Source organism: Eriocheir sinensis, unplaced genomic scaffold (assembly GCF_024679095.1).
Source record: "Eriocheir sinensis breed Jianghai 21 unplaced genomic scaffold, ASM2467909v1 Scaffold33, whole genome shotgun sequence".
In the NCBI taxonomy this organism is placed as follows: domain Eukaryota; kingdom Metazoa; phylum Arthropoda; class Malacostraca; order Decapoda; family Varunidae; genus Eriocheir; species Eriocheir sinensis.
The window spans coordinates 733,801-761,399 of NW_026111643.1; the positions used below are offsets into that span (position 1 = coordinate 733,801).

At 42.4% G+C, this 27,599-nt stretch overlaps 1 protein-coding gene across 4 annotated transcripts in view; it reads left to right on the forward strand.

Moving 5' to 3' along the window:
- The first annotated feature begins 1,002 nt into the window (after nt 1-1,002).
- Nucleotides 1,003-27,599, forward strand: part of LOC126991738 (endoplasmic reticulum transmembrane helix translocase-like) — a 40,969-nt gene continuing 14,372 nt past the window's right edge. The window contains exons 1-6 of one of the 4 annotated variants that reach the window (XM_050850429.1): nt 1,003-1,238; nt 6,595-6,692; nt 17,891-18,073; nt 21,345-21,436; nt 26,322-26,489; nt 26,583-26,753. The gene's annotated coding sequence lies outside the window, so the exon portion shown is untranslated. Of the gene's footprint in view, nt 1,239-2,250; nt 2,881-6,594; nt 6,693-17,890; nt 18,074-18,843; nt 18,922-19,719; nt 19,784-21,344; nt 21,437-26,321; nt 26,490-26,582; nt 26,754-27,599 lie in introns of those variants that run through there. The other 3 variants (XM_050850428.1, XM_050850431.1, XM_050850430.1) reach the window with 3 other exon arrangements.

Below are 27,599 nucleotides of genomic sequence, written 5' to 3' on the forward strand. Positions count from 1 at the left end.
CGTAGTAATAGTAGTGGTATTGATAGTAGTAGTGGTGGAGGTGGTGATAATAGTAGTAGTAGTAGTAGTAGTAGTAGTAGTAGTAGTAGTAGTAGTATTTTGACATAAGGATCTTTGATCCCATGGCCTATTGCCACAGAGACCTGACCCTTGATGCAGCCCACAGAAGAAACGAACAAGAGAAGAACAGAGCACATGAAGAAAGAATACAGAATGTGGACCAGGGCCCTTCAATTTTGGTAGTATTCACGACGGCAGGAGGGATGGGATCACAAGCGCAGAGCTTCTACGCAAGACTGCCCGAATATATATATATATATATATATATATATATATATATATATATATATATATATATATATATATATATATATATATATATATATATATATATACATATATACACACACACACACACAGTATATATATATATATATATATATATATATATATATATATATATATATATATATATATATATATATATATATATATATATATATATATATATATATATATATATATATATATATATATATATATATATATATATATATATATATATATATATATATATATATACTACTATTACTACTACTACTACCACTATTACTACTACTACTACTACTACTACTACTACTACTACTACTACTACTACTACTACTACTACTACTACTACTACTACTACTACTACTACTACTACTACTACTACTACTACTACTACTACTACTACTACTACTACTACTACTAAATTGTTATACCTAATACCACTTACATATGCTTTGCAACTATAACCGCAATAACTACTAAACAAATTACTTAAATACACTCACAAATAATTAATGTAAGGAAATACATAGAGTCAGTCAGTGAAGGCTTTGTTGACATGGAGAAAATAAGATGGAGTATCGATTTTATGGTTAGTTGTCGTACATATGATAACCTTCCCCGGTGGCCATCTTGATGACGTCATGACGCGCGCACACCAGCTGACTCAGTGACGGTCTGGCATTGGTGGGGAGAAGAGCTGCGCGCGAGTGCCGGGCGGGCCTCCATATTATAAATCCTAGGATGAAATTGAATTATCTTTTCTTTCTTTGCTTACTTCCCTAACCGCCGCCATGAAACGGCTCACCAAGATCATGGTGGACGGCCTGCGGTCAACGGTACAGCCTCCAAAGGTTGAAGAAATTGCCGTTGTGGAGACTCTACAGGCGGAGGTTTTTCAGATCGCTAAGGTCGCTATCAATGGCCGCCCTTTTTACCCTTTTTTTTCCTATTTCTAAGCCTCGGAGGGGGGAAAGCGGGCCAGGAAAAGATGGAGGAAAGATTCAGGAAGGTTGTCTTGGATGGGGAGAAGGATTAGGCTGGAGGGAAAATCAGGAGGAGGGAAAATGTGGAGGGAACTCTTAGGAAAAACAACATCCGCCATCTTTGTCCTGGCTGACTTACCGCTTATTTTCCTCCGCTTTACCGGGCCCAGGGAGGAGGGAGGGAGGGAATGGAGGTATGGAGAGAAGGGGGGACTATTCATGGAGGGACTGCAGGAGGGGGAGGAGGGAGGGAGGTAAAATAAGGAAGAAATCAGGAAAAATACGAGACAAGGTGGAGAAAAATCCGCCTGAGCCGCCATCTTTACCTCCTGTATTGTCATTATTTAACCCTCATTTTCCGGGCCCAAGGAGAAGGGAGGGAGGGAATGGAGGTTTGGAGAGAAGGAGGGACTATTCATGGAGGGACTGCAGGAGGGGGAGGAGGGAGGGAGGTAAAGTAACGGAGATATAAGGAAAAATATAAGTAAAGGTAAGGAAAAATTCTGCAGTCCGCCATCTTTTTTGTCCGTCTTTATCTCTCCGTATTGCTGCCTGGAGGGACTTGGGGAGGGAACTGGAGGGATGGAGAGAAAGAGGAAACATTAAAGAACATCTGATAAATAGGGGAGAGAGAAAGGGAGGGAGGGGGAGGAGGGAGAGAGAGAAATGTGGGGAGAGGTGGAGACAAAAATTCCGAGATATGCCAATTTTTATTTTTATTTTTCCCTTTTTTAGGACGTGGATGCATTTAAGGGAGGAAATGTGGACATGGAGGGAAGGAGGAAGAATGGAGGGAGACACTGCATAAGGGAGAGAAGGAAGGGAGGAGAGATAAGGGAGGAAATGGAGAGATTTTTACCTCCATACTCAAATCCATTTTTGGAGAGACGGAGGCAACGGAGAGAAAAAAATGGAGAGATGGAGAGAAAGAGAATTTATATACCTATGTGTGGAGGGAAGGAGGAGGAGAGTGAGAGAGAAACAAGGGAGGAAACGGAGATAAACTAGAGGAAGGTGGAGAGAAAGTTTGGTGTCCGTCATTTTTACCTCCATACTTAAACCCATTTTTGGAGAGATGGAGGGAACGGAGAGAAAAAATGGAGAGATGGAGAGAAAGAGAATTTATCTACCTATGTGTGGAGGGAAGGAGGAGGAGAGTGAGAGAGAAACAAGGGAGGAAACGGAGAGAAACTAGAGGAAGGTGGAGAGAAAAATCTGATGTCCGTCATCTTTACCTCCATACTTAAACCCATTTTTGTAGAGATGGAGGTAACGGAGAGGAAAAATGGAGAGATGGAGAGAAAGAGAATTTATCTATCTTAGTGTGGAGGGAAGGAGGGGGAGAGGAAGAGAGAAACAAGGGAGGAAACGGAGAGAAACTGGACGGGAAGTGGAGAGAAAACCTGAAGTCCGTCATTTTTACCTCCATACTTAAACCCATTTTTGGAGAGATGGAGGGAACGGAGAGAAAAAATGGAGAGATGGAGAGAAAGAGAATTTACCTACCTGTGTGTGGAGGGAAGGAGGGAGAGAAAAAGAGAGAGACAAGGGAGGAAACGGAGAAAAAGTAAGAAAAAAAATCGTGTTTCTCGGAATTTTCTCGGCAAATATTTTTAATTTTTTTCATCAAAGGAAAAAAAATATGTGTGGAAATTTTGCTGCTGTTGTTTTCTTTGTTTTTATGTTAATTTTTTGGTGTGTGTGTGTAATTCTCTCTCTCTCTCTCTCTCTCTCTCTCTCTCTCTCTCTCTCTCTCTCTCTCTCTCTCTCTGTATGTGTGTGTGTGTGTGTGTGTGTGTGTGTGTGTCAGGAATATAAAAAAATATTTACTTGATTTAAATTGGATTTTTTAATTGAAATCTATTTTTATGATTTAAATGTTTTTTTTGTGCTAATCGTTGTTTGTTTCCTGTGATCCTGTATTACTTGTTAGAGTGTTGTGAGGCCACTTCCTTGTACTAACCTTGTCCATGTTAAGTGAAGCCATAGTTTAGTACACGTTACTACCCAAGACCAGTTTTCACACTGAAGTGCCTGACTTGCTACAGGACCAGTACAGGACAAGTACACGGCATACTTTTCCTATACAACTCATTCACATGTTCTTCATTCCTACTTGTATGTATATGCATATATATATATATATATATATATATATATATATATATATATATATATATATATATATATACATATATATATATATATATATATATATATATATATATATATATATATATATATATATATATATATATATATATATATATATATATATATATATATATATATATATATATATATATATATATATATATATATATATATATATATATATATATATATATATATATATATATATATATATATATATATATATATATATATATATATATATATATATATATATATATATATATATATATATATATATATATATATATATATATATATATATACATATATATATATATATATATATATATATATATATATATATATATATAGATATATATATATATATATATATATATATATATATATATATATATTTTTTTTTTTACAACAAAGGAGGCAGCTCAAGGGCACACAAAAAAAGAAAACAATAATAAAAAAAAAGCCCGCTACTCGCTGCTCCTAAAAAAGAAACAAAAGAGGTGGCCGAAAGGAAGATCAAATACAGGAGGTGTCCTGATACCCTCCTCTTGAAAGAGTTAAAGTCGTAGGCAGGAGGAAATACAGATGAAGGAAGATTGTTCCAGAGTTTACCAGCGTGAGGGATGAAAGAGTGAAGATGCTGGTTAACTCTTGCATAAGGGGTTTGGACAGTATAGGGATGAGAATGGAAGGGAAGAGAAGGGAGAGGAAGGAAAGGGAAGGGATAGGATAGAAAGGGAAGGAAGGGAAGGGAAGAGAATGGAGGGGAAGAGAAGGGAGAGGAAGGAAAGGGAAGGGATAGGAATGGAAGGGAAGAGAAGGGAGAGGAAGGAAAGGGTAGGGATAGGAATGGAAGGGAAGGGACGGTATAGGAAGGGAAGGGATGGTATAGGAAGGGAAGGGAAGAGATGGGATAGGAAGGGAAGGGAAGGGATAGGATAGGAAGGGAAAGGATAGGAAGAGAAGGGAAGGGAGAGGAAGGAAAGGGAAGGGATGGGATAGGAAAGGAAGGGAAGGGATAGGAAGAGAAGGGAAGGGATGGGATAGGAAGGGAAAGGAAGGAAATGGAAGGGATAGAAAGAGAAGGGAAGAGAGAGAGAGAGAGAGAGAGAGAGAGAGAGAGAGATAAATACTCAAATTATTATCTAATATTTCTTCCTCTGCCTCTTCCTCCTCCTCCTACTCCTCTTCTTTACATTTTCTTCTTCTTCTTCTTCTTCTTCTTCTTATTATTATTATTATTATTATTATTATTATTATTATTATTATTACACACACACACACACACACACACACACACACACACACACACACACACACACACACACGCACAGAAAGCAAGAACAAGGGCAAGAGAGAGAGAGAGAGAGAGAGAGAGAGAGAGAGAGAGTTACATAGGAATGCATAGGAAGAACAGACACCAGAAGACCTATCGGTCTATGGCGAGGGTGTCTGTTTACTACCGCTACTACTAGTAATCTACGTGTGGTAGGACAGGACAGAAAAGATGAAGGCTCCTCCCCACCCACCTCTCCCTCCGGCAACGTGCCGGCAGGAAATAATTAGAAGAGAACACCATGTACCTTTAAGGAAGAAAGGGACATGGAAATTTTACAGTAAAGAGAGAAATAAGAGGAAATTACTACCCTTAAATTACACTACTGGTAACCTAAGCTGTGGGGGAAAATGACTTCATTACATAAGAACATAAGAACACAGAAACACAAGGAGAATGGAAGAGGACGAGTGGCCTACACAGGGCAGCCTCAGGATGCCCCCTAATACTCAAGATGGGTGAGGTGTAGTTTCAGGGGCACAGGTGGAGGCTTGATCCTCGTTTTACCGGCAGTACTAGGCACGGCACCAGTAACCTGTCACCTTACTGCACCCACACCTCACTCCACCTGTCATGCGGACATTAACTGTTGCTTTACTCTATTGTTAACTTACGCTACTTGCAATCTAGGTTGTTGGGGAGAATAATATGAATTTAGGTTGACGTCTTGCTGCAATCTGTCTGAAAACATGCGAAGAAGGGTCAGTATAATCTTATATCCCTGAAGAACTTATCCAATGAAGACCTGAAGACTTGAAGTGTGTATTGTTTCATTTTTAATTATAATCTTTTTGATGAGAAATATGACATTGATTGTGTGTGTGTGTGTGTGTGTGTGTGTGTGTGTGTGTGTGTGTGTGTGTGTGTGTGTGTGTGTGAGAGAGAGAGAGAGAGAGAGAGAGAGAGAGAGAGAGAGAGAGAGAGAGAGACAGAGAGAGAGAGAGAGAGAGAGAGAGAGAGAGAGAGAGAATTTTAAAGTGGTTAGCCAGATATGTAAGTTAGAGGTGGTATCAGGTCACGGTCTCTCTCTCTCTCTCTCTCTCTCTCTCTCTCTCTCTCTCTCTCTCTCTCTCTCTCTCTCTCTCTCTCTCTTCCTTCCTTTTCTTTTTTTTTATCATTAGAGAGAGAGAGAGAGAGAGAGAGGCAGGTGGGAAATTCTCTCTCTCTCTCTCTCTCTCTCATATCAATCATCTACTACTGCTGCTACTACTACTACTACTACTACTACTACTATTTTTTTTTTTTTTAACGTGCCTCCATCTATTAGAGTTGCGTTGTGAGCGGTATATTTTCTCATATCCTTTCACAAAGCAATTCATTGGCCCCACCCCGCCAATGACTGTGGCCGACAACCATCTTTATTTAATATTACAAACTTTACTAAACATATTATTTTTAAGCTAACCGAGCTTGTGGTTGATACGACTATCAACCACCGTCGCCTCAAAGTCCAGGTCAGCAATGCGGGTGGTTTTGGGTGCAGGTGACCTGGTTCCTCTCAGGCAGACCAAGGCTGACCTCAGGAGGGAGAAGGACAGCCTGCATCTCATCCAGGCGACCACACTGCTTCTTGGCTGCTGTTTCTTATCCGCCAGTGTTTCGGCGAGTCGTGCGTAGAAGCTCTGCGCCCTACTACTACTACTACTACTACTACCAGCACTACTACTACTTCTACCAGCACCACCACAACCAGTACTACCACCACCACCACAACCACTACTACTACTACTACTACTACTACTACTTTTACTACTAATAATAATAATTCCATTTCTACTACCATTTCAGACTGTGCGACATGGCTTCCCCTACCAGCCCACCGCCATCGCTTTCGACCCCATACAGAGGATCCTGGCCGTCGGCACCAAGCAGGGCTCCATAAGAATGTATCCTTTATGTAGTAGTAGTAGTAGTAGTAGTAGTAGTGGTAGGGGTTGGGTGGTAGAAGTAATGGTTTATGGGTAGGGTTTAGTGGGTTGAAGAGGTTGGTAATTCTTGTGGTCATAGTAGTAGTAGTAGTAGTAGTAGTAGTAGTAGTAGTAGCAAAATTACTTACCAATATATTCTGTTAGTAATGAGAGAGAGAGAGAGAGAGAGAGAGAGAGAGAGAGAGAGAGAGAGAGAGAGAGAGAGAGAGAGAGAGAGAGAGAATAAAACTGCACACTCCGAGAGAAAGCGCACACACACACACACACACACACACACACACACACACACACACACACACACACACACACACACACACAGATCAAAGCATATCATTCTTGCCCTTACATACTTAAAAGGATTGCTCTCTCTCTCTCTCTCTCTCTCTCTCTCGCTCTCTCCCTTTTTCTTTACTTCTTTCCTTCTTTTGTGTGTGTGTGTGTGTGTGTGTGTGTGTGTGTGTGTGAATGTATGTATGTATGTATGTATGTATGTATGTGTGTGTGTGTGTTTCTACCCCTCCCCCTCCCCCGTAGCCACCTCTAAATCCCCTCACACAATTTACTAACCCAATTAACCCACCATTCATCACCCCACATGACCCATTTCCGACACGCACCCACACCCATATCCTCCTTCACCATACCCCCCCATACCCCCCTCTGTAGCCACTTTTAACCCCCCTCACACAATTTACTAACCCCATTAACCCACTGTTCGACACCCCACATAACCCATATCTGACACGCACCCACTCCCATATCCTCGTTCACCATACCCCCCATATTCTTTCCGTAGCCACCACTAACCCCCCTCACGCAATTTGCTGACCCCATTAACCTACTGTTTAACACCCCACACGGCTCATTTCCATTAGCCACCCACTCCCATTTCCTCACTCTCTATACCCCCCTCCGTAGCCACTTCTAATCCCCCTCACGCAATTTACTGACCCCACTAACCCACTATACAACACCTCACACGGCCTATTTCCGACACCCACCCACTCCCATTTCCTCGGTCACCATACCCCCCTTACCCCCCTCCGTAGCCACCTCTTACCCACCTCACACAATTTACTGGCCCCATTAACCCACTGTTCGACACTCCACATGGCCCATTTCCGTTACCCACCCACTCCCATATCCTCACTCACCATACCCCCCCATACCCCCTCCGTAGCCACCTCTAACCCCCTTCACACAATTTACTGGGTCCACTAACCCACTATGCGACACCCCACATGACCCATTTCCGACAGGCACCCACTCCCATTTCCTCGTTCACCATACCCCCCATACCCCCTCCGTAGCCACCTCTTACCCACCTCACACAATTTACTGACCCCTTTAACCCACAATTCGACACCGCACATGACCCATTTCCAACATGCACCAACTCCCATTTCCTCGTTCACCATACCCCCCATACTCTTTCCGTAGCCACCTCAAACCCCCTCACACAATTTACTGACCCCATTAACTCACCATGCAACACCCCACATGGCCCTTTTTCGTTACCCACCCACTCCCATTTCCTCGGTCGCCATACCCCCCCCTCATGGCCCTCTCCGTAGCCACCTCTAACCCCCCTCACACAATTTAGTGACCCCACTAACCCACTATACGACACCTCACACGGCCCATTTCCGACACCCACCCACTCCCATTTCCTCAGTCACCATACCCCCATACCCCCCACCGTAGCCATCTCTAACCCCCCTCACACAATTTACTGACCCCATTAACCCACTGTTCGACACTTCACACGGCCCATTTCCGTTACCCACCCACTCCCATTTCCTCACTCACCATACCCCCCCTACCCCCTCCGTAGCAACCTCTAACCCCTCTCACACAGTTTACTGACCCAACAAACCCACTGTGCGACACCCCACACGACCCATTTCCGAGACCCACCAACTCCCATTTCCTCGGTCACCATACCCCCTCCGTAGCAATCTCTAACCCCCCTCACACAATTTACTGACCCCACTAACCCACTATACGACACCTCACACGGCCCATTTCGGACACCCACCCACTCCCATTTCCTCGGTCCCCATACCCCCCCATACCCCCCTCCGTAGCCACCTCAACCCCTCCTCACGCAATGGCGCAAATCACCAATAGTCAATAGTTGTCATGAGTCACCAGCACGCTTAATTACGCGGGGAGAATTTGTCTCGCTCAGCCAAGTGGCATCCTGAAAAAAATCTTATTTACCATACATATTAATTTTCAATACCAATATTCTTACTAATATAAACACAATGTTATTTGTCTATAATAATTTATGATGTCAACTCAAGTACATAATGTAAATATCTTTTTAGAGGCGAAACAGTGATCGAAGGGGTGTTGCAGCTACATCATTTTTCACGAGTGAACCAAAGCGAATATTACAAAAAAAATAATTTGTATCGCCTTTCTAGAGATTATTCTTCGCACAGTAAGTATGGAACACATAACCGTTACGTGTTTTTTGCGAAAAAAACGAAAATGTGTGGCCGAAGCCGAAATGATCTGCTCAGTTGACGCCGAAATCGAAATTGACGAACCCTCCTGCCAGAACCAAAACAAACATCCCGCGCGCTTATTTACTTGTTGCTGCTACTGTCCTCGAACATGACAGTCTACATATGTGCTGTTGCCGACTGCAAATCCTCTTCGCAGAAGAAGGATCCTGAGGTGAAGGGCTGGGCTCGTTTTCCAAAGAAAAAGAGGCTGCCTGAAGACGTTTGTGGGTGACCAGATGTAAGAGGGGACCTACATGGAAAGCCACCCGACACCATGCACTGTGCTCAAATCACTTTATAGACTGGAACAACGGGCCGTCACCATCGCATCCTGATCCAGAGTTGTTCGGCTACAATCAATGGAGGCCGTAAATCAACGCTGGTGCCATCAGTGGGCTTGGAGCACGAACACCAGCGGCTGACAGAGGCGATCAAGAACCACTAACCCAGTCACTGCCCTCTTCACACTCTGCCCCTGCCTTGCCAGTCAACATTGACTTCATAAAGGAAACTGACGAAGAAGTACAAACTGATGTCCATATTGAAGTCGAGACATGGGCTCACAATGCATCAGTTCAAGGTATGTTACTATACCATGCAGTTTTAGTGTTGATTTGAACATCTTTTATGGTAAATTTATGGCACAAATTTACAAGTGGGTTGCTTTACATCAGATTAGGTTTATTATCCCTTTTAGAAGGTCTAGAATGTAGAAATCGTGTAAGAAATAACTTATTACGTGAGTTTTGTCTAGGGAAATTGTGTTATTCTATAAATCGGTGCCATGTAGCCGACTTGAAAACATTCACCACTTGTACCTACACTGATGAATGAAGTAATTGCCTGCATTTCTTTACCTAAGCATAGCAAACTTACTAGAGTAATGGAAAAAAACTTAAGCATTGCCAAGGAAGCCAAATTAGTGTTTATTTACTTTAAAACAGCTCATTCACTTTAGAATTTCAGGTTAATCATTACTGTTTCAACTTGTAAAAGTTTATTACTATTTTATAAGTTGGAAACATGTGTAGCTGACAGGATTGTAGAAGTTGAAAGTATTAATTACTCTAAGATATTTCCTTCTATAAAATGACATTCACAAATCATTCCTGAAACATGTAAGAATTACTCTAGTCGAGGGGGGCAGAGGCCGTAAGTTAAGGGTTTTAGTTTAATTGCTCTGCCGCTGAGCTAGCAGCAGGCTGTGTGCTCCTATATGTGACATTGTGTAGAAATGTCTTTTGAATGATACATATATCTGAACTTTATATTTTATTTTCCCACAGTTGATGCTGAACAGTTTCTCCAGATAGAGGTGGTGCCGGAACCACAGGATCACACCTATTCAGCATCAGCCATTGCTACTACTTCAGCAGCTGAGCCCAAGGATGTTGGAGTACAAGTTGAAAGGGTTAGTTATATATACATATATAAACAAGTAAAACGCCTCAGAAGGCGATGTACGAGCGAAGCCGAAACACACACACACACACACACACACACACATACACATACACAATACACATACAGAGAGAGAGAGAGAGAGAGAGAGAGAGAGAGAGAGAGAGAGAGAGAGAGAGAGAGAGAGAGAGAGAGAGAGAGAGAGAGACAGCCAGCCAGCGCGTTTTATCTTGTCATAGCGGCTTGCCCCGCCGTGTATAAAATCTTATATTTTTTCAAAGGCCTATATCTCAAAATTTTGAGTGAACGGAAAGGCGACGCTATACACCATTAGATAGATAATTTCATTGCGCTTCTTTTGGTATGTGTCCGCTTTCGCTGAGGCAAAAGGAAGTTGGAGTAAATTAAGGAAAACTGTTGAAAGTTATATATATATATATATATATATATATATATATATATATATATATATATATATATATATATATATATTATATAATCTTTTTTATGCTTTTCAGGAGGCAGATCTAACAGAAGCACCTACTGATCAGAGAGCCCGGACCAGAGGAAGGATTCTTGCTAGTGACAAGAGTGTTCAGCGCTATACAGGTCTTCCTAACAAAAGTGTTTTGATTTCTATTTATCAGACCATTAAAAAGAGAGTAAAAACAATTAATTACTGGAAAGGGCCAAAAAGCATAAAGGAAAATTTAAAGAAAGGGGCACGTGGCCGTAAGAAAATACTAGATACTTTTGATGAGTATTTAATTACACTTGTGTACATCCGTCAAGGTTTTCCGGGCTGGTTTTTAGGCGACTTATTTGCAGTCTCACAAGCTTCAGTTTCATGCATCACTAATACCTGGATAAATGTATTGTATGAGGTACTGCAACCGTGGCTATTGTGGCCTTCAGCTCAGCAAGTTAGGGACAACCTTCCTGATTGGTATCCAGTAAAGTATGCAGATACAAGGGTAATTTTGGATTGCACAGAGATTTATATCAACAAACCAGCAAACTGCTCTGCTCAAGCAATGACATACTCCATGTATAAGAATCACAATACTTCAAAAGTTCTTGTTGGCATAACACCAACAGGAATTATTACATTTGTGTCAACTCCATATGGTGGTAACACATCTGATAGGCACATTGCAGAGGTTGAACTGATAGACAAAATTGAACCAGGAGATGCTGTCATGGTGGATAGAGGGTTCAATATTGAGACCTATTGCTGCAACGTGGTGCAAAACTGCACATGCCACCCTTAACTCGCAAGAAAGAGGATGGTTCAGGAAGGGCACTAAATGCACAAGAAAGAATCAGAACAAGGAGGTTGCTTCATTGAGGGTGCATGTTGAACGTGCTATTCAAAGAAAGAACAATATCAAAATTAAATCAGGACACCTCGATAAAAAGCTTAGGCCCTTTTGCATCAAATTTCAGTAATAGTTGCTGTTTTCTGCAATTTAATGCCCTCTCAGTAACTAAATGTTGACACAAATGTCAATGTTCATGTCTATATTTACAAATATCATTATATACTTAAGGGCTCTGAATTCACATAATTATGTAATGTTATGGTACACTATTTTGTTTATGAATTTGGATTAGGTTTATCGGATATGAATAAGTCAATGAAGGTGTGAATAAAACTACTTTTGTTTCCAGATATTTTATTACATCATCTGAGATTCATCATATAAAGTTACATGCTCTGTGTGTGTGTGTGTGTGTGTGTGTGTGTGTGTGTGTGTGTGTGTGTGTGTGTTTGTTTGTTTGTGTGACAGCAATCTTCTTTGCCCCCAAAGGGCAAGTAAGGTACCCAAAGAAATCTTAAACATGAACAAATACAAATCTCATACAAAACAATTTTTCGTATCACCACAGTCCATAAATAAATGGGAGAGAGAGAGAGAGAGAGAGAGAGAGAGAGAGAGAGAGAGAGAGAGAGAGAGAGAGAGAGAGAGAGAGAGAGAGAGAGAGAGAGAGAGAGAGAGAGAGAGAGAAGCATGGAACAGTATCTTGTCAGTTCCCTCTAAATAAGTTCTTCATCCCCGCAATTTTGGCATTACAAATTTTTCATGAAAAATTAAACTTTTTTGCACCTCTCTATTAAACCTCTCCTCATCAAAGCAAATTCTTTGAATGGTTAGGTGTGGTGTTGCTTTTGTGAAAATAATGAAGTCACACCAGGAATAGTTGCCGGCACCTAGCTGTGTTTGTATTTGAGTATACCACTGAGACTCTTCCTTCAATGTAACTTTATTCTTTTCTCCTATTTTTATATGGTAAGAGCCATCCCTAGCAATATCTTCTCCAGTCATGGTTTGAAATTGAAGTTTAAAAGGGCACTTAATTTCTAAAATCCCAGTTCACAGCACCTACATGAAACAATACCATCTGGGCTGGCTCGTATGAGGGGCAATTTTTACTGATGATAAGACCTGAACGTTTTACTTTGAAACCATTATGCTTCTTCCGCATTTGAGTCTCGTAAAGTTTTCTTGCAAGTGCCTCATACTTTAGCCCATAAGAAGTGGCACTATTCCCTATAAAGGAAGACTCTATAATTCCTTTTACTATGTAATTATCAGGATCATTCTTTTATATCTGGCAGCTTTGTGTATCACACTTGCAGTTATTGCCCCACTCTCTGTTGTTTCCATACGGGACACAAATGTTGTCGCTTGGTTTTTTCAAAAATTTCTGAAATAACTGTATTAGTATACTTACTCTTTAAAAAATTGATGAAACTTTCACCTTGATTGTCCTGTGAAAAGAAACATTTTGCTAATCCTGTAATAGAGGGTAAAGAGGAGGCTGGTCTTCCTGGAACAATACCCACAGTGCTGCATCCGGTACATGCTGGAGAGTGGTTGCAATGTCGTCTGCAACTTTGTCGGGAGTATAAGGGAATATAACTCTGATATTGCCTTATAACTACCAGAACTATAAGGTTTTTAGTACTGGATCTGCTGTTCCCTGCACCTGTGCTGTAAAATTAATGTAAGAGATGTTAGAAAACAATATATATGGAGTGAACAGCAGTCAAAAGGCAGCCTGCTTGCCTCAAAGAAACATTCATTCCTGTTCTCAACTATACCCACCCACAAATCTGCTGCACTACATCTACATTCCTGTCTTCAGTAATACCAAACCACTCACATTTGTTGAAGCACATTAACTCTTGTTCTCTGCCACATCCACCCACACACCTAACTCAGGAAATTAAACACTCCCGTCCTCATTTCAATCTACCTGTTTCTTTGTATTCTAAGAAATTTTCATTTAACAAAGAATGAAGAAGGCAATTTTTATGGTGAAAATTTAGAAAGCTGGAAAGATAAACCCTAAAATAAGGGATTTATGTTATGGAGAGTGGAAAGAATAGAAAGAAGCTAGAAGTGGAGGATTGTTAAAGATTTGTAAAGTATGAGTAGGATTATAGAAACCAAATCCAGCTAAATGTATAAACAAATTAAAAGAAAACCTGCATAAGAGTAGACATGGAGGCAAGACATGGTGAGTGTAGCTCCTAGGTGACATGTTATTATTGTCCTTGGGTGTCAAACTGTTTTCTACAAAATGTATTGCACCTACCTGCTCGCAATGGTGACAAGGTTAAAGTTACACTTATTTTGCCTGAGGCTTGTCCCAGGTGCAAGTCACGTCTGTGCAGGTACTGTGCACTTCCCGGCTGCACCCACAACGCTGCACAAAATCTGATACGGCGAAGATGAATGCAAAGACGTGCTTGCATCCCCATCATCTCTATAATAGAATAATAGATTTGTCTTTACTAATGTATCTAGAATCAAGTCAAAGTTAAGCTTAGCCAGCTTTTTTAAATAATATGAATCACAAACAACCAATTATGAAATTAAAAAATCAAGTTTAGATAATAAACATTATTCTTTTTCATGCAGCTAGAAGCTATTATCCTCTCTAATAAACTAATAAATTGGAGGATCAAGGATAACAGAAATATACTGTCTTTTTTCCATGACCCTGATGCTTCCTTGCATCAGGCCAACTCGTAAACATATGAGAAATTGATCCGTTGTGAGATAAATAACTTTCTCACTCAACCGGGATTTGAATTCCCGACCTCCGGCTTACCAGGCCAGCACTCTATGCATCTCGCTAAAGAGCTACCACACAGTGAAAGGCTGTAGGCATGCTTATCTGCCACTCTGGGGCATCACAAAAATGTATAGGTTAGGCTGATAACCATTAATGGGAGGTAAAGCGGTGCATGTTATACTTATGTATAACGACGATGAAAAAAAATATAGGTAAATGAACAGGGCAAAGCATCAAGATACTATAAAAATTATTGAAAAAATACTAAACTACTACTTACCCTATACACTGGCAGCCAGCTGCATGGATGTCACCATTAGAAGAGGCAAACATCCAAACTTGGTAAGGGGTCTCATTCTGGTTGGTTTGGCGCACACAGGTACCTTTAATGCACGACACATCATAATCCAGCTTTTTTACTTGAACATGCTGGATGTGTCTCTCCTGATAAAGCTGGTAGCCACATTCCTTTTCATAGGCTTGGATGCGTTCTGCTGGCCATCCCTGTTTTAAGATCAGATACATGAGTACATGGGCTTGAGTAATATAGGGCATTGTACTCAAGTCCTCCTGCCACTCAGTGAGAGTCCTTGGATCTGGAAGCAAGACTTGTGTCCCAGATAATTTAATAGATCTCCTCTGTGTGATCATCTTCCTTCAGAGGCAGGACATCTTCCACTAAATGAGGTTGCTGCAGTGCCATCAGTACCATGTCCTTCAACTGGCTTTTGCCATACCCAGAACATGGTATGCCTTTCGACTTTAAAAACGTTTTTAACGTCTGCACTGTCCATTTGCTGATGTCAGCACTGACCTCCATGACCTCGGGACTGCTTGAGTGTCAGCTGGTGTGCTTTAGGGGGCTAGTTCGGTCGTGGATTGGAACCTGGAAGAGTACACAGGTAACATTAGGGCTTGTGACCAGGTTCTCCACTGTTGGTCTCCAAAGACCCATGCAAGATGTTGAATGAAAGAGAAATAAGGATATGTGACCACAGTTTATATATAGAGATTACATTGGGACCTACTGAAGAGTTCACGGTACTATTAATGAGTGCCACTGGACCTACGATAACAGCCTAGTAAGAGGAAGTTAAGTTTACGTACCTGGGGTTTGATATCAGCAAAAATGAAACAGCAAGTGAAGAGCAGCAATACAGGTAAGGTACAGCAAGTAGAACGCGTCCAGTCTAGTCCAGTAGTAGGCGTGGGATAAGCCTTTGCGTACGATTTGTTATTGTTTTGGTGGGTACGGTGGACAATCTCATCCTTGTTATTAAATACCATTAATGGTAAAAAAAAAAAGTATTTGTCGGTTTTGTGTAAATAAATTATCTTATAAAAATGTATATTAAGAAAAAAATAATCAAACATTGAGTTAAACTCTTCAATACATAAAATAATAATTTGTCCCGGGAAAACAGACAGTCCAAGGAGACAGGATATGTTTTTACAATGATTTTCATTATTTTAGTCTTTATGTCATATATTAATGTGTGGGAATGTTGTAATAATTCTATATTTCAGTTTAATGACAACAAAATGTACATAGAAAAATGAGATCAAGTTCTCCCCATTTTCTCTGAAAAATTATTTTATCTGGTGAATCTGGCAGCTCAAACTGATTTAGTGATTTGCGCCATTTACTGACCCCCTTAACCCACTATGCGACACCCCACATGACCCATTTTCGACATGCACCCACTCCCATTTCCTCGGTCACCATACCCCCATACCCCCTCCGTAGCCACTTCTAAACCCCTCACACAATTTACTGACCCCCTTAACCCACTATACGACACCCCACACCGCCCATTTCCGACCCCCACCGACTCCCATTTCCTCGGTCACCATACCCCTCATACTCCCCTCCATAGCCATCTCTAACCCCCTTCACACAATTTATTGACCCCACTAACCCACTGTTCAACATCCCACACGACCCATTTCTGAGACCCACCCACTCCCATTTCCATGGTCACCATACCCCCCATACCCCTGTCCATAGCCACCTCTAATCTCCCTCACACAATTTACTGCCCCCATTAACCCACTGTTCGACACTCCACACGGCCCATTTCTGTTACCCACCCACTCCCATTTCCTCGGTCACCATACCCCCCCCCATACTCCTCTCCGTAGCCACCTCTAATCCCCCTTGTTCAATTTGCTGGCCCCATTAACCCACTATGCGACACCTCACATGACCCATTTCCGACACCCACCCACTCCCATTTCCTCGGTCACCATACCCCTCTCCGTAGCCACCCCTAACCCCCCTCACACAATTTATTGGCCCCATTAACCCACTGTTTGACACTCCACATGGCCCATTTCCGTTACCCACCCACTCCCATTTCCTCACTCACCATACCCCCATACCCCCTCCGTAGCCACCTCTAACCCCCCTCACACAATTTACTGACCCCACCAACCCACTATGCGACACCCCACACGACCCATTTCCGAGACCCACCCACTCCCATTTCCACCGTCACCATACCCCCCATACCCCTGTCCGTAGCCACCTCTAACCTCCCTCACACAATTTACTGGCCCCATTAACCCGCTGTTCGACACTCCACACGGCCCATTTCTGTTACCCACCCACTCCCATTTCCTCGGTCACCATACCCCTCTCCGTAGCCACTTCTAATCCCCCTCACACAATTTGCTGGCCCCATTAACCCACTATGCGACACCCCATACGACCCATTTCCGACACCCACCCACTCCCATTTCCTCGGTCACCGTACCCCTCTCCGTAGCCACCTCTAACCCCCCTCACACAATTTATTAGCCCCATTAACCCACTGTTTGACACTCCACATGGCCCATTTCCATTACCCACCCACTCCCATTTCCTCACTCACCATACCCCCCCATACCCCCTCCGTAGCCACCTCTAACCCCCCTCACACAATTTACTGACCCCGCTAACCCACTATGCGACACCCCACACGACCCATTTCCGAGACCCACCCACTCCCATTTCCTCGGTCACCAAACCCCCCCATACCCCCCTCCGTAGCCACCTCAAACCCCCCTCACGCAATTTACTGACCCCATTAACCCACTGTTCAACACCCCACACGGCCCATTTCCGACACCCACCCACTCCCATTTCCGCGGCATCCTTGACTGACCCCATAGCATCGGTCGGCCCGGGGTGGACGTCCATGTGAAGCACGAGGGCGACCCGGCGGTGGTGTGCCTGGCCTTCCTGATCAACGAGGGCGGCCTGGTCAGCGCCACAGGGGATGATTCTTTGCACCTGTGGAATATACAGCAGAAGACACCGCAGATTGTACACTCACTCAAGTTCCAGAGGGAGAGGTGAGGAAGGGATGGGATGGGATGGGAAGCAATTGGAAGGGATGGGATGGGAAGGGAAGGGTAGGTTAGGTTAGGTAAAGGAAGGGAAGGGAACGGATGGGACAGGATGGGAAGGGTAAGGAAAGGAGGGGATGGGATGGGAAACAATAGAATGGGAATGGATGGGAAGGGAGGGGAACGGAAGGGATGGGAAGGGAAAGGAAGGGAAGGGTAGGTTATGTTAGGTAAAGGAAGGGATGGGATGGGAATTGAACGTAATGGAAGCGAAGGGATGGGAATGGATTGGAACGGAAGGGAAGGGTAGGTTATGTTAGGTAAAGGAAGGGATGGGATGGGAATTGAACGGAATGGAGGCGAAGGGATGGGAATGGATTGGAACGGAGGGGAACGGATAGGAAGGGAAGGGTAGGTTATGTTAGGTAAAGGAAGGGATGGGATGGGAATGGATTGGAACGGACGGGACAGGATGGGAAGGGAAGGAAAGGGAAGGGATGGGAATGGAAGGGAATGGAAGGGATGGGATGGAAAGGGAAGGGATGGGATGGAAAGGGAAGGGATGGGATGGGAATGGATTGGAACGGAAGGGAAGGGACAGGACAGGAAGGCTAGGTCAGGGAACAGAACGGAACAGAACAGAAGGGAAGAAAAATTAAAACACTCCACCATATCCACCAATAACCCCCCCCCCCCCTTCTTTTCCACCCAACCCCCCCCAGGATTACCACGCTCCACCTGCCCTTCCAAAGTCGCTGGCTGCCTTGGGACGGGCAAGGCAACATCCACATTGTCAACATTGAGAGCTTCACCCTCAGCGGCTACACCATCAACTGGAACAAGGCTATTGAGCTGTGAGTAGGCCTAATAGGAGTGTGACTATTGTGTTTAGGAGTGGTGTTAGGCGACTATTTGTCACGCCACACGGATAGTTTTTGCTACCCCACCAACTACTACTTTTACTACTACTACCATCATTGCCTTCTCTGGGGCTAGTAGGAGTGTGACTATTGGTTTTAGGAGTGGTGTTAGACGACTATTTGACACCCCACATGGATAGTTTCTACTACCCACCTATTGCTACTATTACTATTACTACTACTACTACTACTACCATTGCATTCTCTGGGGCTAGTAGGAGTGTGACTATCGGTTTTGGGAGTTGTGTTAGGTGACTTTTTGACACCCCACATGGATAGTTTCTGCTACCCCCACCTACTACTACTATTACTATTACTACTACTTCCATTATGTTCTCTGGGGCTAGTAGGAGTGTGATTATTGGGTTTATGAGTGGTGTTAGGCGACTATTTAAGACCCTACATGGATAGTTTCTACTACCCCACCTATTGCTACTACTACTACTACCATCATTGCCTTCTCTGGGGCTAGTAGGAGTGTGACTATCGGTTTTAGGAGTAGTGTTAGGCTACTATTTGACACCCCACATGGATAGTTTCTGCTACCCTGCCTACTACTACTACTACTATTTCTACTACTACCATCATTTCCTTCTCTGGGCCTAGTAGGAGTGTGACTTGGTTTTAGGAGTGGTGTTAGGCGACTATTTGACATCCCACGTGGATAGTTTCTGCTACCCCACCTACTACTACTATTACTACTACTACTACTACTACTACTACTATTTGCAGGTCCCGCAAGACCCATCCTGGTTCTGTGGTCCATCTAAGTGACTGCCCTGTGGAACCTGGGAAGGTGGGTGTACTACTACTACTACTACTACTACTACTACTACTACTTCTACTACTACTACTATTTCTCTCTCTCACCCTCTCATTGTTTAGTGCGCTACACTTGGAAATGTCAAGGCATATCACCAGCTGATGTATCTTTTTAGACCTCTCAAAATGTTCACTTTTTTTTCTAATAACAATAACAATATTTATTAGCAACCTAAAAAAAAAAGAATCGGACATGAAGAATTATCAATAAATCCAATAAATAAATCCGAGCAATCTGGTACCGGTACCGAGCAATCTGGTACCGGTACCGTACCGTTTAGCTGGTACTGGTACCTGCCCCCCCCTAATTATTAGTGGTCTGGGAAGCTGCTGCAGGCGGCCCATCACGGTATAAAGAGTAGAAATGAGGAGGAACAGTTGTGCCTCACAAGGGGGATCAGTTTTGCTTCCTGGCGCTCAGATATTGGCTTTAACCCTTTCATTGCTAAGCGCTCGCAACGAGACTATCCTCGGGCTCGGGCACCCCAGCGGGGGAAGGGGATGTCTTTTAACCTCTGTATCTCAAAAACTATTCATCACAGCTACAAAACACAAACACCATTGGAAAGAGGAGGCCAAGATCCATAAGATTTGGTTATGTAAGCCTCTCCTGCTAATGTACAGGCACGTTGAGGGGGTGTGGCCTGTGAAGACGTACATTTATACGTGCGCGACGGTCAGCCGTAAGGCAACTACTGTAGATCTCTTGATGATGGGGTGCTGGCAGGGCAGTATTGCCAGCTGTCATGTGATAGGTGAAGCTATGCAAAAATGTGGCTATATTGGACAACAACATCCACCAATTGCTCGTCCGTAGATTTTCCGCGTTGGGCTGATATGATTTTCCACCAAATTTAGTGGAGAATCCACTCAATTGGCAATCCTGTGTTGTGAGACAGAGTGTTGGAACACACTCATACACGGGAGATTTGAGTGCGGCTGGAGCTCACAGCGAGTGTTTAGCACCACCAGCAAATACGCCTAATGCTCGCTGCAAGTGTTTAGTAATGAAAGGGTTAAACCTCTCAAAATGTTCACCTTTTTGTCCATATCTCGGATGTTTTTCAAAGCGTTTTATTTTTGAAAACACGTAAAACTGCCTAAATGTTTTGCCTATATGTGTGTTTTATCCCCGTTTGTTTTCGTTTGGGGGTTAATGTGCTACGCTTGGAAATGTAGACGCACATCACTGGCTACATCGTCATCTGGGCCTCTCAAAATGTTTACATTTTATTCTGTATCTTTAGTGTTTTTTGGGTTACGTTATTTCTGAAAGCACCGTTAGATGGATCAATATTTTGTCTACGTTCTTGTCTTATCCCTGTTTGTTTTCGTTTGGGGGTTAGTGTGCTACGCTTGGAAATGTAAACGCACATCACCGGCTGCCGCATCATCTGGGCATCTCAAAATGTTTACGTTTTTGTCTGTATCTTTGGTGTTTTACGAGTTACTTTATTTTTTAACATACGTAAAGATGCTCCATTGTTTCCTCTATTACCCCCAATAAAGCACTAACCTCGGCGTTCTCTCGTCAGCTCCTGATTGGCTACGAGAGCGGTCAGCTTGTCTTGTGGGACTTCAAAGGGCGCACCGCTGAAGCTCGCTACCATTCTGCCGAACCACTGAGGTAAGCCGTGGTTTTTTGCCTATATCCTCGCTGTTTCTTCAGTTATTCTGTTTCCGAAAGTGTGGTTAGGTGCGTCTGTGTTTGGTCTATGTTGGTGTTTTATTCCTGTTCATATATATGTGTTAGTTATTCAGCTACGCTTGGAAATGGAAATACACAGGATTGGGTAATGTGTCTTCTTGGCGTCTTGAAATGTTTACGGTTTCGCTGATATCTTTGGTGTTTTATGAGGTAGTCTAATTCCAAAAGTACGGTTTGATGCGCCAATGTTTTGTTTATACGTGTTTAAAATCCCATGAATTTCTATCCTGACATAAATCTGCTATGCTATAAAATGTTAGACCACGCTCACATAATTGAGGCGCTCCGTGCTGTAGTGAGTCAAGCGACACACATTAGAAATCGTTTAATTTTTGCGGTGCTTACAAAACCGTTGCTCTCCGAACTGTAATGAGACAAGCGACGTCGCCGGCGAACACCAAGCTGACAATCTCTCATTCCTTCTTGTATCTGCTTCCTCAACTTAAACTTACTCATTGTGAAATCATGAGTGCTCTCTCTCTCTCTCTCTCTCTCTCTCTCTCTCTCTCTCTCTCTCTCTCTCTCTCTCTCTCTCTCTCTCTCTCTCTCTCTCTCTCTCTCTCCAATGTGTTTGTTATGGTTGGGAAACTTTCTATAAGGTTAATAACTTTCTCCCATCGATCCACGGCAATCTTGCCATGATTTCCGGTGGTGCCTCGTCTGTCTGTACGGGCACACCGGTCAGTGTCTTACTTTTCTGTGCCCGGTCCGAACGTTGCCTAGGTATTCCATCAATATTTGAAAAAGCAGCCTTACACACAGTATATCATCAACAGCTGCGTGATGATATCTAGTGCATCCCTTTTGCTGGCCAGGATTGTCCGTTCGCCTCCTCTTCACTGCCACAGATGTAGTTTGTTTCTGTATATAGGCAGTCTGCGTATCCCAGTGCCCAGAAATCCTTGAATACAGCTTCTGTGTTGGCATGACCCACAAGATCATAACATTTTCTAAAGCAATCACAAGGGGCACAACTTCGCGTGCAGCAATCTTCCTCCCGGTACACGTCGATGTATACTCACGGCCGAGATTTCGTCTGTGTTTGGCTCCCCGTTTTTTCCAATTAGACTCGTTACGTGGCCTCCTTCTGGCTCCTGAAGGTGTTGTAAGTGTTGGGAGGCCGATGGCAGCTTGTGTGCAACCAGGAAAAATATTAGTAACACAATGTGCCATTTTATGACTTATTTAAACTCGCATGCGATATATATTTCACTTATGTGTGAAGAGAAAAAGGTTTTAAAATTTTATAGTCCCTGTCAAATTGCATGAAACTCTCTATCACTATTTTTCCACCTTCCAACAAGCTGAACTCTTTCAAACGAAGAGTGTCAAGATACTACCTCTTGACCCCGGGTATTCTTCTGACCACTGTCTGCACACATGGGCTCAGCGAAATAGTTCCCTTCAGTAACATGTATTGACATATGAATAAGCTTATAAATAAGAGAAGCAACTGATTATAAACCTCACTTCTTTTATAGTATACGAATAATGGTACCATTTATTGTAACTAATATCAAATCAATAATAATAACATTTTTAAGTAGTAATAATAATAATAATAATAATAATAATAATAATAATAATAATAATAATAATAATAATAACAGTGATAATGATAATGATAATGATAATTATAATAACTAATAATAATAATAATAATAATAATAATAATAATAATAATAATAATAATAATTAATGCAACCAAAAAGTGTTGTTTATTTCCATAAAGAAGACGTATATGTTTTTTCACTTTGCTCCAGGTCTGACATTCGCCTGCCTTCTTAGGCTACTTGAGCAAGTCGTAAAGGAAATTACATACACTGTTTCAACAGCTTATAATAACTAATGAATCATGAATACTATTATTATATTGAGTATAATAATAATAATAACAATCATTGGATAATATCCAAGCACTAATAATGATATGCAGCCAAAACGTTATTACAAATTCTCGAGTCATCGAAAACAATGTTTTTTTCCTTCATGATTGTCTTTTTTTAATCAATATTGTTATTTCCTTACACTGCATGTTTTCCTTGTGTCAATATGTGGGTGTCTGCACAGGTGGTGCGTTTTAGTGTGTGTGCCATTAAGCTAACTATAGGAAAGACGAGAATATTATATGCTAGGCTTCCAGTGTTTCAAAATAGATTTCAGCGTTCTGTCTCCTTAAACTACTGAGCATGAAATTTATTTAGAATGTGGAGGTTTATACTTTTTTTGACAAACTTATTCATATCAAAATTCCATTATGAAATGTGATACAATCACTGGACTGAGGTAACAATACAATGTTTGCCTGTTATCGCCACGGGCTCCGAAAGGTGTACGGGCGGCTGTTGACTGGCAGCGTTTGCCTCACTACAGTTTGGAGAGGACCGCTGGGCAGCGTTTGAATAAAGAGTCTTCTTTTTTCTTTTCCCAAGCCCCCACAGTTTTACGCATTCATTCTTTAAACATACACTACAATATGCAGCCAGAAATGGCCTCTCTGATGAATATAAGTACTTAATTTTCGCCGAGATGCCGCTTGCCTCAGTATAGCACGGAGCCGCGGAATTGTTCCTTGCTGGCTCTTAACCCCTTCACTACGGCCGCCCGAAAACGGCGCCCCGCCCCGCCCCGTATCCGGGCTGGCCGCGCGCCAAATTTCAAACGTCGCTTCTGATTGTAATAAGTTTTCAGCCATAATTTCAACCTAATCATCAAGTATTACATATAAAAACATGCAAAATTAAATGGTGCACATAGAGAAACATTAATTATTTGATTATTTTGAGATGTAAGCATAAATATACTGAGAAATTTACCAGAGACTACCACCTCTCTCTCTCTCTCTCTCTCTCTCTCTCTCTCTCTCTCTCTCTCTCTCTCTCTCTCTCTCTCTCTCTCTCTCTCTCTCTCTCTCTCTCTCTCTCTCTCTCTCTCTCTCTCACACACACACACACACACACACACACACACACACACACACACACACACACACACACACGAAGGGCTACTGGGATACGAAGGAAGAGGGAAGGAGATTGAGGAGAGGGGGGGAGGGAGAGCACGCATCTCTCTCTCTCTCTCTCTCTCTCTCTCTCTCTCTCTCTCTCTCTCTCTCTCTCTCTCTCTCTCTCTCTCTCTCTCTCTCTCTCTCTCTCTCTCTCTCTCTCTCTCTCTCTCTCTCTCTCTCTCTCTCTCTCTCTCTCTCTCTCACACACACACACACCCTGGAGGTAGAAGGAAGGCAGGAAGAAGGAATGAAAGAGAAGAGAGACAGCGGGGGGAGGCAGGGAGGCAGGAGGGCACCTCTATCACGTGTTAAAATTTCATTAGGGTCGCATCTATAGTTACTGAGATAAGACCAATTATGTTAAGGTATATCTGGTTACGTGTCTGAATCGCTCCCCACTTCCAAATATCTTTACTTCAGAAACTTCAAGAAAATCGGTATGCTGGAGGTGAATTTCCTTAACATCTTGCTATGGTTAAATGCTCCAATCTCCCCTCTATCACGTGTTAAAATTTCATTAGGGTCGCATCTACAGTTACCGAGCTATGACCATTTACAGTAGGGTATTTCTGGTTACGTGTCCGTGTCGCTCCATGCTTTCTATCATGTGTTAAAGTTTCATTAGGGCTGCATCTATAATTACTGAGGTATGAACATTTACATTAGGGTATATCTGGTTACGTATCTAAGTCGCTCCATGCTTCCAAATATTTTTACTTCAGAAACTTTAAAAAAATCGGTATACTGGGGGTGAATTTCCTTAACGTCTTGCTATGGTTAAATGCACCAATCTCTCCTCTATCATGTGTTAAAATTCCATTAGGGTTGCATCTATAGTTACCGAGCTATGACCATTTACATTAGGGCATATCTGGTCACGTCGTCTTGCTATGGTTAAATGCACCAATCTCTCCTCTATCATGTGTTAAAATTCCATTAGGGTTGCATCTATAGTTACTGAGCTATGACCATTTACATTAGGGCATATCTGGTTACGTGTCCGAGTCGCTCCACACTTCCAAATATTTTTACTTCAGAAACTTAAAAAAAAAAACGGTATACTGGACATGAATTTCCATAATGTCTTGCTATGGTTCAGTGCGCCAATCCCTCCTCTATCATGTGTAAAAATTTCATTAGGGTCGCATCTATAGTTACCGAGCTATGACCATTTACATTAGGGTATATCTGGTGACATCACTGAATCGTTCCCCATTTCCAAATATTTTTACTTCAGAAACTTAAAAAAATTGGGATACTGGAGGTGAATTTCCTTAACGTCTTGGTATGGTTAAGTGCGCCAATCCCTCCTCTATCACGTGTAAAAATTTCATTAGGGTCGCATTTATAGTTACTGAGATATGACCATTGGTGTTAGGGTATATCTGGTTACGTGACTGAATCGTTCCCCATTTCCAAATATTTTTACTTCAGAAACTTCAAAACAACTGGTATACTGGGGGTGAATTTCCCTAACGTCTTGCTATGGTTAAATGCGCCAATCTCTCCTCTATCACGTGTTAAAATTTCATTAGGGTCGCATTTATTGTTACTGAGTTATGACCAATTACATTAGGGTATATCTGAATCGCTCCACACTTCCAAATATTTTTACTTCAGAAACTTCAAAAATATCGGGATACTGGAGGTGAATTTCCTTAACGTCTTGCTATGGATAAGTGCACCAATCCCTCTTCTATCATGTGTTAAAATCTCATTAGGGTCGCAGTTATAATCACCGAGGTGTGACCACTTACGTCCGGGTCACTCTTCCCTAACCTAACCTAATTTTAACAGGTGTACCGATCCTGTCGCTGGAGGCCCATGCCTTGGTGCCCGGGGACATCGTCAGTGTTATCCGCACCTCCAGCAGCACCAGTAGCACCAGTAGTGTCGAGCTGATGGTGCCGTGTGACCTGCTACTTCTCCGAGGGTCATGTGTCATCGATGAAAGCATGTTGACAGGTGGGTGTTATAGATGACCCCCTTAATTACAGCATGCCTCCCTTAATTAAACCACTACTACTACTACTACTACTACTACTACTACTACTACAGGGGAGAGCATACCCCAGATGAAGGAGGGCTTGGAGGGACTGGAGGAAAGGGAGAGAGAGACAATGGAGAGAAATCTCGACATCGCTACGGACAGCAAACTTCACATGCTGTACGCTGGGACAAAGATCATTCAGCACAGTTCACCACCGAAGACCACCACAGGTTTGAGAGGTGAGTTCCTGCTACGTTTTTCCGATTTGCCGCCAAACGAGGGGGTGGATCTGGACGCGCTTGATGTCCAAATGTAGCCAGGTTCTTCCTCTTTCCAGCCACACCAAGCGCAAGACAAACAGACAAACACACTTGCCGGAAAAGCCAAAATAAGTGGACCTATGACCACCAGATTTGGACCACACGTGCCTTAAGTATCTTTCTAGGTGGCCAGCAAGTTTCAGTATCCTAACTTAAATACTTTCCGATAGCCCACTAAAAAAATGATAACTTTGTATGTAAATGGTTTCCCTGATATTAACTGCTCCTAACTTTGCTATAACTTGACGTATAACACTCAGATTTGGACCACACCTTCCCTAGTTATCCTTCTAATTACCCACCAATTTTCATTATCCTAACCTAAGTACTTTCTGAAATATGAATAAAAATATCAAAACTTTTTATTGCCCCCACCCCAAAAAAAAATTCTAAGCCAAGTCCTACCCCTAAATTGAAATGCTTATAACTCCGCTTCAAATGTACAAAACTAAATTGAGACATAGACTTCACAACTAGTTGACGGGAAATCTCTTCAGTCTTGGCGCGCTGGCTTCGCGTAAGGGGCCGATTGTTATGGCGACTTTCACTGCGACAACTCAAACACACCATGCGTTCTTACTCCGAATTTAAGTGGAAACAGGACGAAATCTTCAAGTTTTAGTGCATACAAGCAGGCAGGAGTGTCTCTAGAGTGATTTGGTCGAGGATTCAAGGTAACTTATATAAAATAGCACCATGCGTGCACTTTGAAAACGTTGTGTAAAAAATGGCAAATTTGCGTAACTTTAGGTTGAAATCTTTACG